At 35.5% G+C, this 10,797-nt stretch overlaps 2 pseudogenes; both read left to right on the top strand.

Moving 5' to 3' along the window:
- The first annotated feature begins 1,093 nt into the window (after positions 1–1,093).
- LOC147498481 (putative 26S proteasome non-ATPase regulatory subunit 3) lies at positions 1,094–7,473 on the top strand (annotated as a pseudogene).
- A 2,459-nt stretch (positions 7,474–9,932) lies between these two features.
- On the top strand, positions 9,933–10,738 carry LOC147498480 (rac-like GTP-binding protein 6 pseudogene; annotated as a pseudogene).
- The last annotated feature ends 59 nt before the right edge of the window (positions 10,739–10,797 follow it).

Raw genomic sequence — 10,797 nt, 5'->3', positions numbered from 1 at the left:
CTCGTGGAGGAACTAAATGCCTTTTTATTATGCGTATGGTATGTTATATTAATTGTTGGAAGTTAAGGCGCCTCAGTGGAGGAACTACCTGCCTAGATTATTGTACTTAAGTATGTTATATTAGTCGTTGAAAGTTAAGGCGCCTCGGTGGAGGAACTAACTGCATTATGGATTATGTATATATTTGTATAAGTATATGTTGTTTTAGAGCTACTCACACCAGCATTTTTATAATCTTCAACCGATTTGCATGTTTGTTTATCGGGTATGTTCATTCAATGAACATAGTTGATAAGTTTTGATGGTTTAGTGTTGAAGAAGAGTGGTTCTTTGCTTGTGGTTTGCGTTAGCGTTGCATCTCAGGATTTGTTTTGTTTTCCCTTGGGGTGATATAGAATTTCAGTCTAGAAAATGTTTTTGTATTTCATTTGTAAATTTTATTAAAGAGTTATTGAAATGAGAGTTGTAACCTAATTTTATTTTTGAATCTTTGTCATGAAGAAGACTTTTGTTTAAGTTAAAATTTTTATTGGTTTTTATTATCCGCATATTTAAACTGTTTATGGGTTTTTGGGAGTTGAGAGTGCGTCACACCTCGGAGATCGAAGAGTCGGGAACAAATAATGTTTTTTCAATTCTGTCGAAATTCGGGGTGTGACAGTTTGTATGGTGAAGAACATTGAATTTTGTGTTTTTTAAACCTAACTAAATTATTACGCTCAAAACATATATGAGATTAGGCAGATTTTTGTGTAATTATTGATTGGAGTGGAAAATCGAGAACGCGAGAAAATGCCAGCGATGTATTTACAAGTTTACGGTTTCTATTTTTCTTCCAGGCATAGGATTTATGCGTTTCTATGAAACATACATGTCATGTCAAGAACTAGGATATAAGGAAGTTTCTAGACGATATCTATGTGAGTGAGAAGGGACTGTTGCTACTGAAGAATGAGAAAGCAAGGAAAGTGATATTTCCCTCATCTTTTTCAAATTGTTTAGTGGTAAAGGAAAAATGGGGCTTCTATTTAGTGGGTTTTAATCAATCAATCATTGTATTTGTGATCTCTTATTGGAATTGATATTTTTTGTAATGGTTCTTATTTTCATTAACGTTATTGTTGAATTGGTAGTGTTATAGCATTTATATGACTTGCGATAACTGGTTTCTTTTATGTGGAGTGTGTTAATACCCCCCACCCAATTTTCCTTTTGTAGTTCTGCCAGTACCTGTTTTATCCGGGGAAGATTAGCACCATTCAGTTAGAGTACACAGATGCAAAAGAAAGTCTTTTGCAAGCAGCTCGCAAAGCACCTGCCTCAGCATACGATAACCTCCCATTAATTTTCACAGGCCACAACTTCTTTTTGATCTTCATAGCCTTCAGATCTTTACGTGCTGCCATACCATCCTTCGACTCACTAGTGTTCATGATTAAAGAGAAGAGATTTTCTGCAACATTTTTTTCAACGTGCATCACATCTACATTATGTGGAATAGGAAGATACTGTAGTAAATGTGAGAAGAGTATTAGTATATGCAAAATATAATTACAATACTAGTAACTAGTAGCAGGACATGCTTGAGATAAAAGACTGGTCAACTAGTCTTGCTGTAACCATTTACTTTAATATCAAAAGAGCATAATACAGAAACAAAAAGGGTGAGGCCTAAAGACAGAGACTTGGCATTGCTACCCTAAAGACCTACAAGTCTGATCAACTGCCAATGGGTGAGGCCAACACTAAGGAAATGGATATAGAGGTACTACCAGAAAATCCAAAGGGAAGGTGATATTTTCTTTTTTTAGTGGCAGGAAGAAGTCTAAGGATGGTACCGGCAACAAGAAAAAGCCTAAAAACAGGAAGAAGTTCAAGGATATGGTGGCAACAAGAAGAAGTTTATGGATGTGGTCAACAATAAATTACAGTGCTCTATTACATAGAACATTAAAAAGAAAGGGTAATAAATACCTCCCAGTAATCCAGTTTAAAGAAGATGGAATCCTTCAACCAACCAGTCAACTTAATCTCGTTTGAACCCCTCTTCCTCTTTTTACCATTCACCTTACCGTATACATAAAGAATTTTGCTCATTTTCTGCTTCACTACTGAACCAACCAAACGACGAGGATGCTCTCCATGTTCTTCCTTCCTATTAAATTGGGATTTTGGTTCGAAGGAGGATGGTTTTGTTTTTCAGAAATTTCCTACACCCCATGTAAGAAAATTTCTTCCCATTTGTTAACCATTTCGACTCTATCCCTTCACTACAAACTGGGCAAGCGCACCTTCCTGCTGTTCTACGTCCTGAAACATGACCATATGCTGGAAGATCGTGAATAGTCCACAATAAAATTGCTCTCATGTTGAAAGTCTTCTTACTGCAAGAATCATAAGTTTCAGCCCCCTTGGACCACAAGTTTCTGAGTTCTTCAATAAGCGGCTGCAAATAAACATCAATTTCATCTCCTGGATTACTTGGAATCAATAGTGTTAACATTACAAACTCTTTGCGCATGCACAAGGATGGAGGAAGATTGTATGGGACGATCATTATAGGCCAACAACTATGAATGCTATTGTTGTTACCAAATGGATTAAATCCATCCATTTGCAAGTCCTAATCGAACATTCGTGGCTCAAAAGAAATCGCTCCACCGATAATTAACGGACTTCCAACAAGAAGAATCCACTTTGGGTGCCGATATGACTTTGGTTTGGAACTGATTTTGCATGCCATGTCATATTTTCAGCAAGCCACGGCACACTATACATCTTCTGCAACCTTTCTGTTAAAGGAAAATATCTTAGCTTCTTCATTGGCAAAGGTTTAGCCCTTGGCTTGGATTCATCAGCTGGCTTCCATCTGCTTTCGCACCACATGTGGGACAACTAACTCTATTTTCATTTTCCTTCCCCAAGATAAAATACAATCATTTGGACATGCATGGATAACCTCACACTTCATAACTTAATGCCTTTATCATACTTTTTAGCACTATCCGTTTTAAAGCCAATGTACTCTTATCCGCGAGAATCCTCTTTAAGAATCCCAGTAACTGTGTGAAACTATTATTGGACCACCGATGTCTAGACTTCATCCCCAATAGCTCAATTGTTGCTGACAACTTTGAATGTTCACCTTCACATGAAGGATACAAGGGTTGTAATGCATCTTCCATCAATTTCTTGTACCGAACATCCTCATGTATATTGATTTGAATATCATCTAGCTTAAATATCACCATCGGAGAATCATCTTCATCTTGATTCTCATCCACCTCATCCAGACATGCATCCAAGTCATTAGGTTGACTATGCCCAAATGTATCGTTCACCATCTCCACCATTCTTGGAAGCATCTCTTCATTACCGACATAAGTTGAGGTACTAGCATTGACATTTTTTCTGGAAGAACGCTCTCCATGTTGAACCCATGATGTGTAAGAGCTTGTTATACCCTTACGAATCAAATGGTAAAAAATATCTTCAGCTAATCTCTTCTCTTGGTTACCGCAGTCAACACAAGGACAGCAGTACCAGTCAATTTTTTTCCCCAAACTATTTTGGGTAAATTTAATGAATGAACGAACACCTTCAATGTATTCCGTAGATAACGTCGGTGCCTTCATCCATGCCTTGCTTGGCACTTTCGTAGACATCTTTTACAACAAAAAATAAATCAATACAAATGCCACTTGCATATCAAATAAAGTGTCATACTAACTAACTAATACAACTTGCAGCACACACGCACAAATGAGTAATATTACATCACCAAGAACATACTAATTAAATTAAAATTGTGGTAGTGAAAGCCATATAATCAAAAATTTCATGAGTCGATATGCTACTAATTTTTTTTACTATGTTTATGGCACCCCCTCACTTTCACTCTAAATTCAGTAGTTCTGCCCCCCTATATTAGACAATCACCACACTAATAACATTTTCGACAAACCAACACCCTCACCATGTTGAACAAAACATAGTTTATAAAAAAAAATTGTTAGAATTGATAGACAACACCCTCAACACGACAAACCAACATCTTCACCAAGAAGTGCATCCAATTAAAGGATGAAAACTTTCATTACTCAGTAAAACGAATGGTGAAAACTCACAATTTTAACAATAATAATATACTCAAATTTTTTGATAAAGCAATAAAAAGTCACAACGTTATACAATATTAATTCGCATTAACAATAGTATATCAATAACAACGATAATGATATGTGTTTCATTTCTTAAAACAAATAAGTCTTTTTAAACAAAGAAAAAAAAACACAAACCTTTAGGAGATGCAAACTAACTAAAATTCGATCAAAACTAGCTGTAGTAGTGTATATGCAAAACGATCAATTTAAAAAGTTAGAATTTTGACGCAACCCATTACAAGAATGGGAAAAAACAAGGGTTATGATTCCTAGATAACTAGATAACTAGAGTAGTAGAACGTATCTTCTCCATCAATCTCTCACTTATTGAATTAACAAGCCACAATGATGTTTGGTATTCCTCATAATTCGTCCACCAATAGCAATGGCACTAGTAAGTTTCTTGTATATTCATTATGTTTCTTTCTTAACTTGTGTTACTTTGTTTCTTGATATTGTGCATGCACGTATTAGGTTCAACTTCATAATGCCTAGTTTTATTTATTTCTGTGTATTTTTGCATTATTTTGACAGCAGTGTTGGCGCAATCATCGCCAACTACCGGTGACATTGTTTTTCAATATCCTACTGCGCCGGCAATTAACTAATTAAGTTAATGCCATTCCAGCCAATACCTATATCATATACATAACCAAATCATAAATAGAAAACGTAAAACATAAAAGAACCCTATATCATACATCTCCTCAAAAAGGTCCCTTACTAATACCAGTTTCCATGATAAAAGGGTGTACACAAATGTAAACTATGGTCTTAAATCTCTTCCTACATCTTCATTAAAATCAATTGTTCCCTAAACAAAACAAGGATTTTGCGTGCAAATATACTTTTCAACTGAAGTAAAAGTTGTTTTTCTCCATCTCGAAGTTCCTCTTTGGACCTCATTCTTTCGCATTCCTATTGTCCTCGACTTCACTAGACAAATCCTCAATCCCATCAATCCCACCTTCCTCTCCACCAATATTAAAAATATCATTTACTTTATCATCATCCCCAATACTCCAACCCTTCATCTCTTGTGCACTCTCCCTCCTCCCCCCCACCACCTCCACTCTCCTTATCAATATCCCCAAACACATCTCCTTTCGTCTCATTCAGTATTCCATGACTCCACATTACCTACATTTGATCTCCTACTCCCAATCCCAGCTAACTTCTCCTTAGACTCAAACTCTTTATATACATCCCCAAACACATCTACCCCGGTTTTCGACTCATTATAAGTTCATCAATTTCGTACTGTATTTAGATTGTTATTTCACAATCATATCGTTGGTGTTACAGTACATGGAAAAATATATGGTTTTCTATTCTTTGAATCCAAAAATAAAACTTTACTGTGTCACACCTAACAGTTCAGAATATGAATTTCATATTATAGTTATATATTTTACCATTGTTAAATATAAATTAGAAGAGTCCTGTGAGTTTTAGAGAATGGGCGGATTATGACTGTCAAAGGGTAGAACACAAACTTGAAAACTGACTTCATGAGAAAGATGCATCATCCCAATATACTAATTAAAGAAAAAGTAAAATATTTTCTAAATAAAAGAAACAAACCGGTGAAATTGAAGCTTGCTGAATTTGTTAGCTTTGGCGGAAGTTGCTGTAGAGATGAAACTGTTACCTTTGGCGGAAAACTTATCTGCGAGGCTTGCAAATGGAGTCCTGAAGTAGCTGCTGCTTGCGAGGTATGGAAGGAGATTGTATATGACGGCGAGCTTTTGGTTTTCAATTTTAACGAAATAGAAACCGAAAGAGAGAAAATTGGATGAGAGCGAAAATTTTGGGGGGAAGGTATTTGCGCTTCAACTGGGATTTCGGGGAAATTTTCTTTACGAGCGTGGACCATCAATTTTTTGTTTGACGGTTATGGACCATCAATTTAATAAAAATCCCATCAAATATATTCTTGACTATTAGTACAAGTCAATTCCTATCCGAGCCAGGAGTAAAAAAAATCATGTTTTCACCTAGTGTTTGGCTTCCGAGTCCAGTGCAACAAATGGGCTGTGATAGTTCGGCTACTGCTAGGGGAAATTCCTGAGAGGATTGTGTTCATGCAGAAAGGAATGAAGAAGGCTTTGAGGCCATACTTTGAGCTTACAAATGTAAGTCGGGAGTCATTTAAGATATTCTTTCCTCTTAAACACAAACCTGCTTAATTTTAATAATTTTTTGTGTATTCTAAAAAACTTTCTGCCTTGTGATATTGGAGTTTGGAGAGGTCTGGGGACTCCCCCCTTCCAAAAGAGTAACTTCAAGTCCTAGCATGCATTGATTCCTTCTGGTCGATGGGATGTGTTTGCCTTTTCATTTTTCCAACTTTTCTAAAATTTAAAAGAACATATCCATATTGGCAAATGGATGACATGTACTGTCTTAGTTAGGATATTGACATATTATACCCTAGATCTGAACCCTTCAATTGTTTGTAAAAGTTTGGTGTGTATGCTGAGGAGTCATTAGTTATATGCCTTACCTTTATAAGTGTGATTCTTGTGGAGCTAACCAATGTGGAATGTATTTTTCAGGCTATTCGTGTGGGAGACTTGGAGCTGTTCAGAAATATTGCAGACAAGTTTGCAAGCACTTTCAATTCAAATCGAACCCACAACTTGATTGTTAGGCTGCGATATAATGTCATAAAGACAGGGTTACGTAACATCAGCATCTCTTATTCGGGTATCTCACTAAAAGATGTTGCTGAAAAATTGATGTTGAATTATGAGAATCCTATTGCCGATCTTTGAGAGCATTGTGGCTAAGGCAATTCGAGACGGTGCAATTGATGCTACAATAGATCATGCAAATGGGTGGATGGTATCAAAGGAAACTGGAGATGTATACTCTACAAATGAGCCTCAGTTTGCATTCAACTCGAGGATTTCCTTCTGCCTCAACATGCACAATGAGGCCGTGCGTGCCCTGAGGTTCCCGTCGAACAACCAAAAAAAGGAGAAGGAAAGTGCTAAGAAGAGGAGAGAGAGAGAGACAACAACAGGAACAGGAACTTGCAAAGCACATTGCCGCGGAGGATGATGATGATTTTTAGTTGGGCTTGGCCTTTTCCATCACCTTGATGTTTCCTTTAGCCATTTAATTTGTACCAGCTTAATTTGTGGTGAGGATGCACTGTTTCCTTGGATTAATTACTATGGTAGAATTACCCTTTTTGATGTTTTTATGTTGGTCTAATATTGTTACTGTATTATTTAGGATTAGGCACTAAACATTTTGTGAGGTTTCAACTTGATTTTCTAAAATTTGTCAAATTGGTGGTGTTTCATTCCTCTCCTTCCTCTACTTCTTTTGGTTGGGAATGTTTTTATTGATGCAATTTTAAAGTTCTACAGTATTGGTGGTCATACATAAAGGACGGCAAATGGCTTCCACAACGTCATATTCTCCACAGCATTTATGTAAACCATTTTTCGTAAACAATTACAATGGTGTTGCCCAACACTTGGCTAGGAATAGGATTGTAGGAATTGAAATGGAAACCTTTTGAAGATTGATAATTTATGGTGGTACTGAGTAGAAAGTAGAAACTAGAAAGCATCATTCCGATAGGGGTAATTATGTATCATTTTATATGTAACTAATTGTTTTTTCTCCTATTCCAATTGAATGATGCATGAATTTAACTAATTTTTTTTTTTCCCCTCTTAATAGTAAATTGGATGTAGATGAATCATGACTGCAAATCCTGATATTTTTTTTGTTTTATTAAATCCAACATTTATTTGAAATTTTTTTTTTAAGTTTTTTTTAAGTTATGCAGATTGCGGAACTAAAGATCCTTAAAAGAAATTTCATTAACAGAGTGAGTCAAGAGCTTTTATCAAAGTTATTTGGACAAATAAAAGGGTGAGTCCATCACAAGTAGAATCTTTGTGTTAATGTGTTGATAGGTTGGAGGTCACTATCTAAATCCAACTTTTATATGAACTGCAGGTTTCCAAACGTTATGGAGTTGCAACATAAAACTCAACACCACCACTTCTGCCTTGCTTAGACTTTGGATTCTTCAGTTACTATACGTTGAACAAATGCACAGAGTCTCACTCTTATTTGTGTGCACTACATGCACATAGTATACTACAATTTGTGTACTGCGAAAATATTATGTACTCTTGAAGTGTTAGGGATGTGAACCCGAGGAGTTTGTTGATGACTATAGAAGAGAGAAGATCACTGTTGATGGGATTATTTGACCCGCATGCATATAGTCTAATGTGTATTAAACTGGAATACTATGAATTTTTTTATTATATTATATATCCATTTGCATATGAATATTGTAGTAGTTTATTGTTCATTTATCCATATTATCACTTAAAATTATAGCGATAAAAAAAAGACGGTGAATATGTAGACAAAATAAATGATTTTGTTTTAACTGATAAATAAATTATGTTGTTTCAAAATTTTCTCCCATACTAAGTGCTAAGAAGATGGTACAGTTACTAGGCAATTACAAGGATCTTAGATAAGTTGCATGTTAACATTAAACAAACACATCCCAAGACTTTGAGATTTTGACGCCCAGAATGCGTGCATATTAGCTAGTATAGGATAATGACTACGTGCAATGCTAACAATCGTAGTACATATACTTATTATTTTACATATTAAAATATAGTGTGGTATATAGGAGGCATGTACGTATAGTATAATATATGTGTACATATTTACTGTCCATGAGATGTATTTAAAGTTTTTAGATAACTTCTAAAGATTATTGAATTTATTAGGACCATTACTTTTTATGAGATGACAAAAATATTAGTGATAAGTGTAATTAAAAACCAATTTGTATACCGGTTAAATAATTTAAAAAGTAATTTTAACAATACTAATATATAACCCGAGAAGAAACCGGAACCGACTTAATTAATAGGTATGGTTTCTAAATATAGGAAAAAACCCGAAATAACGTCGGAATGGTTAAAAATATAATCGAACTCGAAATCTATAAGAACCGAACCGAAACCGACCCATAAACACCCCTAAACTACAATAGTTATTTGCTAATGTTTGCAACTCCGTTTGGAATATCATAACCGTTTGGGCTGGTTGTTGTTGGTTGTTTTTTGTTTCTTTGTCAAAGCGGTGACTTGGCGTACTGATGAGGGATGTGTTTGTGGGTGGTTGGAAGTTGGAACCAATCCTAGCCTAAAGGCCACCACCCAAGCCCGTCAGGAATAAATCCTGCATAATTCCAACTTCACAAGACTTGAACACAACCAACTCCCTCATGGACCAGTTGGGCTATCATGTTGGGCGTTTGGGCTCTTCACTTAATAAACAAGCCAAACTTTAGCTTATTTTAAAATTTGATCAAGTGTAAAAGACATCCCATCAGTCACGTGATTTGCATGCACAACGACTCCTACTCCTTATATATATAATATATATTAATTATATATATTAATATATATATATATATTATATATATATTAATATTATGCTAAGTATGTATATATATATTGTCCACAATCGAATTTATATTGAATTATATATATATAAATTATTTTGAAAAGATGGATCTGATGGGATGTCTTTTATACTTGATCAAATTTTAAAATAAGACAATACGAACACTCACATATAGCATAAGTATATATATATATATATATATATATATATATATATATATATATATATATGGCTACCTTTGACTCCATTTGACAACGACTTATCTTGACATATCATCTTAACCATCCGGATCTTACAAAATCAATGGACGGATCATTTTGGTTTATCGTTAACAAAAGAATAGAGCAGGGTAGACTGGTCATTTTACAATTTAATAAGAAATAGCAATTGAAATATGTTTTCTTTCTCCGTCTCCTCTCTCTCTCTCCTCATCAATTGAACCGGGAAAAGAAAACCCATTGAAGACGAAAGAGATTCAAACATCGAGCCAAAGTTATATACTTCAAACCCATTGAAAACCCATTGAAGACGAAAGAGATTCAAACATCAGCGCGAATGTGGTTGTTGATGGAAGCACAGTTAATTTGGGCCTGTGGGATACTGCTGGCCAGGAGGATTACAATAGATTAAGACCTCTGAGTTATCGTGGAGCCGATGTTTTCTTGCTGGCGTTTTCTCTCATTAGCAAGGCTAGTTATGAAAATGTTGCTAAAAAGTGGATTCCTGAACTGAGGCATTACGCACCTGGTGTTCCAATAATTCTAGTTGGAACAAAGCTTGATCTTCGGGATGATAAGAAGTTCTTTGATGACCACCCTAGTGCGGTACCTATAACTACAGCTCAGGGAGAAGAACTGAAAAACTCATTGGAGCTCTCCCGCTTTACATTGAGTCTTGACTCAAAAGCTCTGTGAGAATGTGAAGGCCGTTTTTGATCGCCATCAAGGTGGTGCTCCGACCACCCAAGCAAAAAAGAAGAAAAAAAAGAAAGTCATAGAAGGGTTGCTCCATATTATGATTGAGCCACAAAGAGGTGTGAAAGAAAAGATGACCTCCCAATTTGTTTCCATGTAGTGTCTCCAATCTTTCAATTTATTTCTCATTCCCTATTTGAGAGGAAGCAAAGACCTTTGGTGTATAGTCTTAACCCGACAATACTAGGTAGTTC

This window comes from Coptis chinensis, chromosome 5 (assembly GCF_015680905.1).
Source record: "Coptis chinensis isolate HL-2020 chromosome 5, ASM1568090v1, whole genome shotgun sequence".
NCBI classification, from domain to species: Eukaryota; Viridiplantae; Streptophyta; class Magnoliopsida; order Ranunculales; family Ranunculaceae; genus Coptis; species Coptis chinensis.
This window is presented reverse-complemented; position numbering and strand designations above follow the sequence as displayed.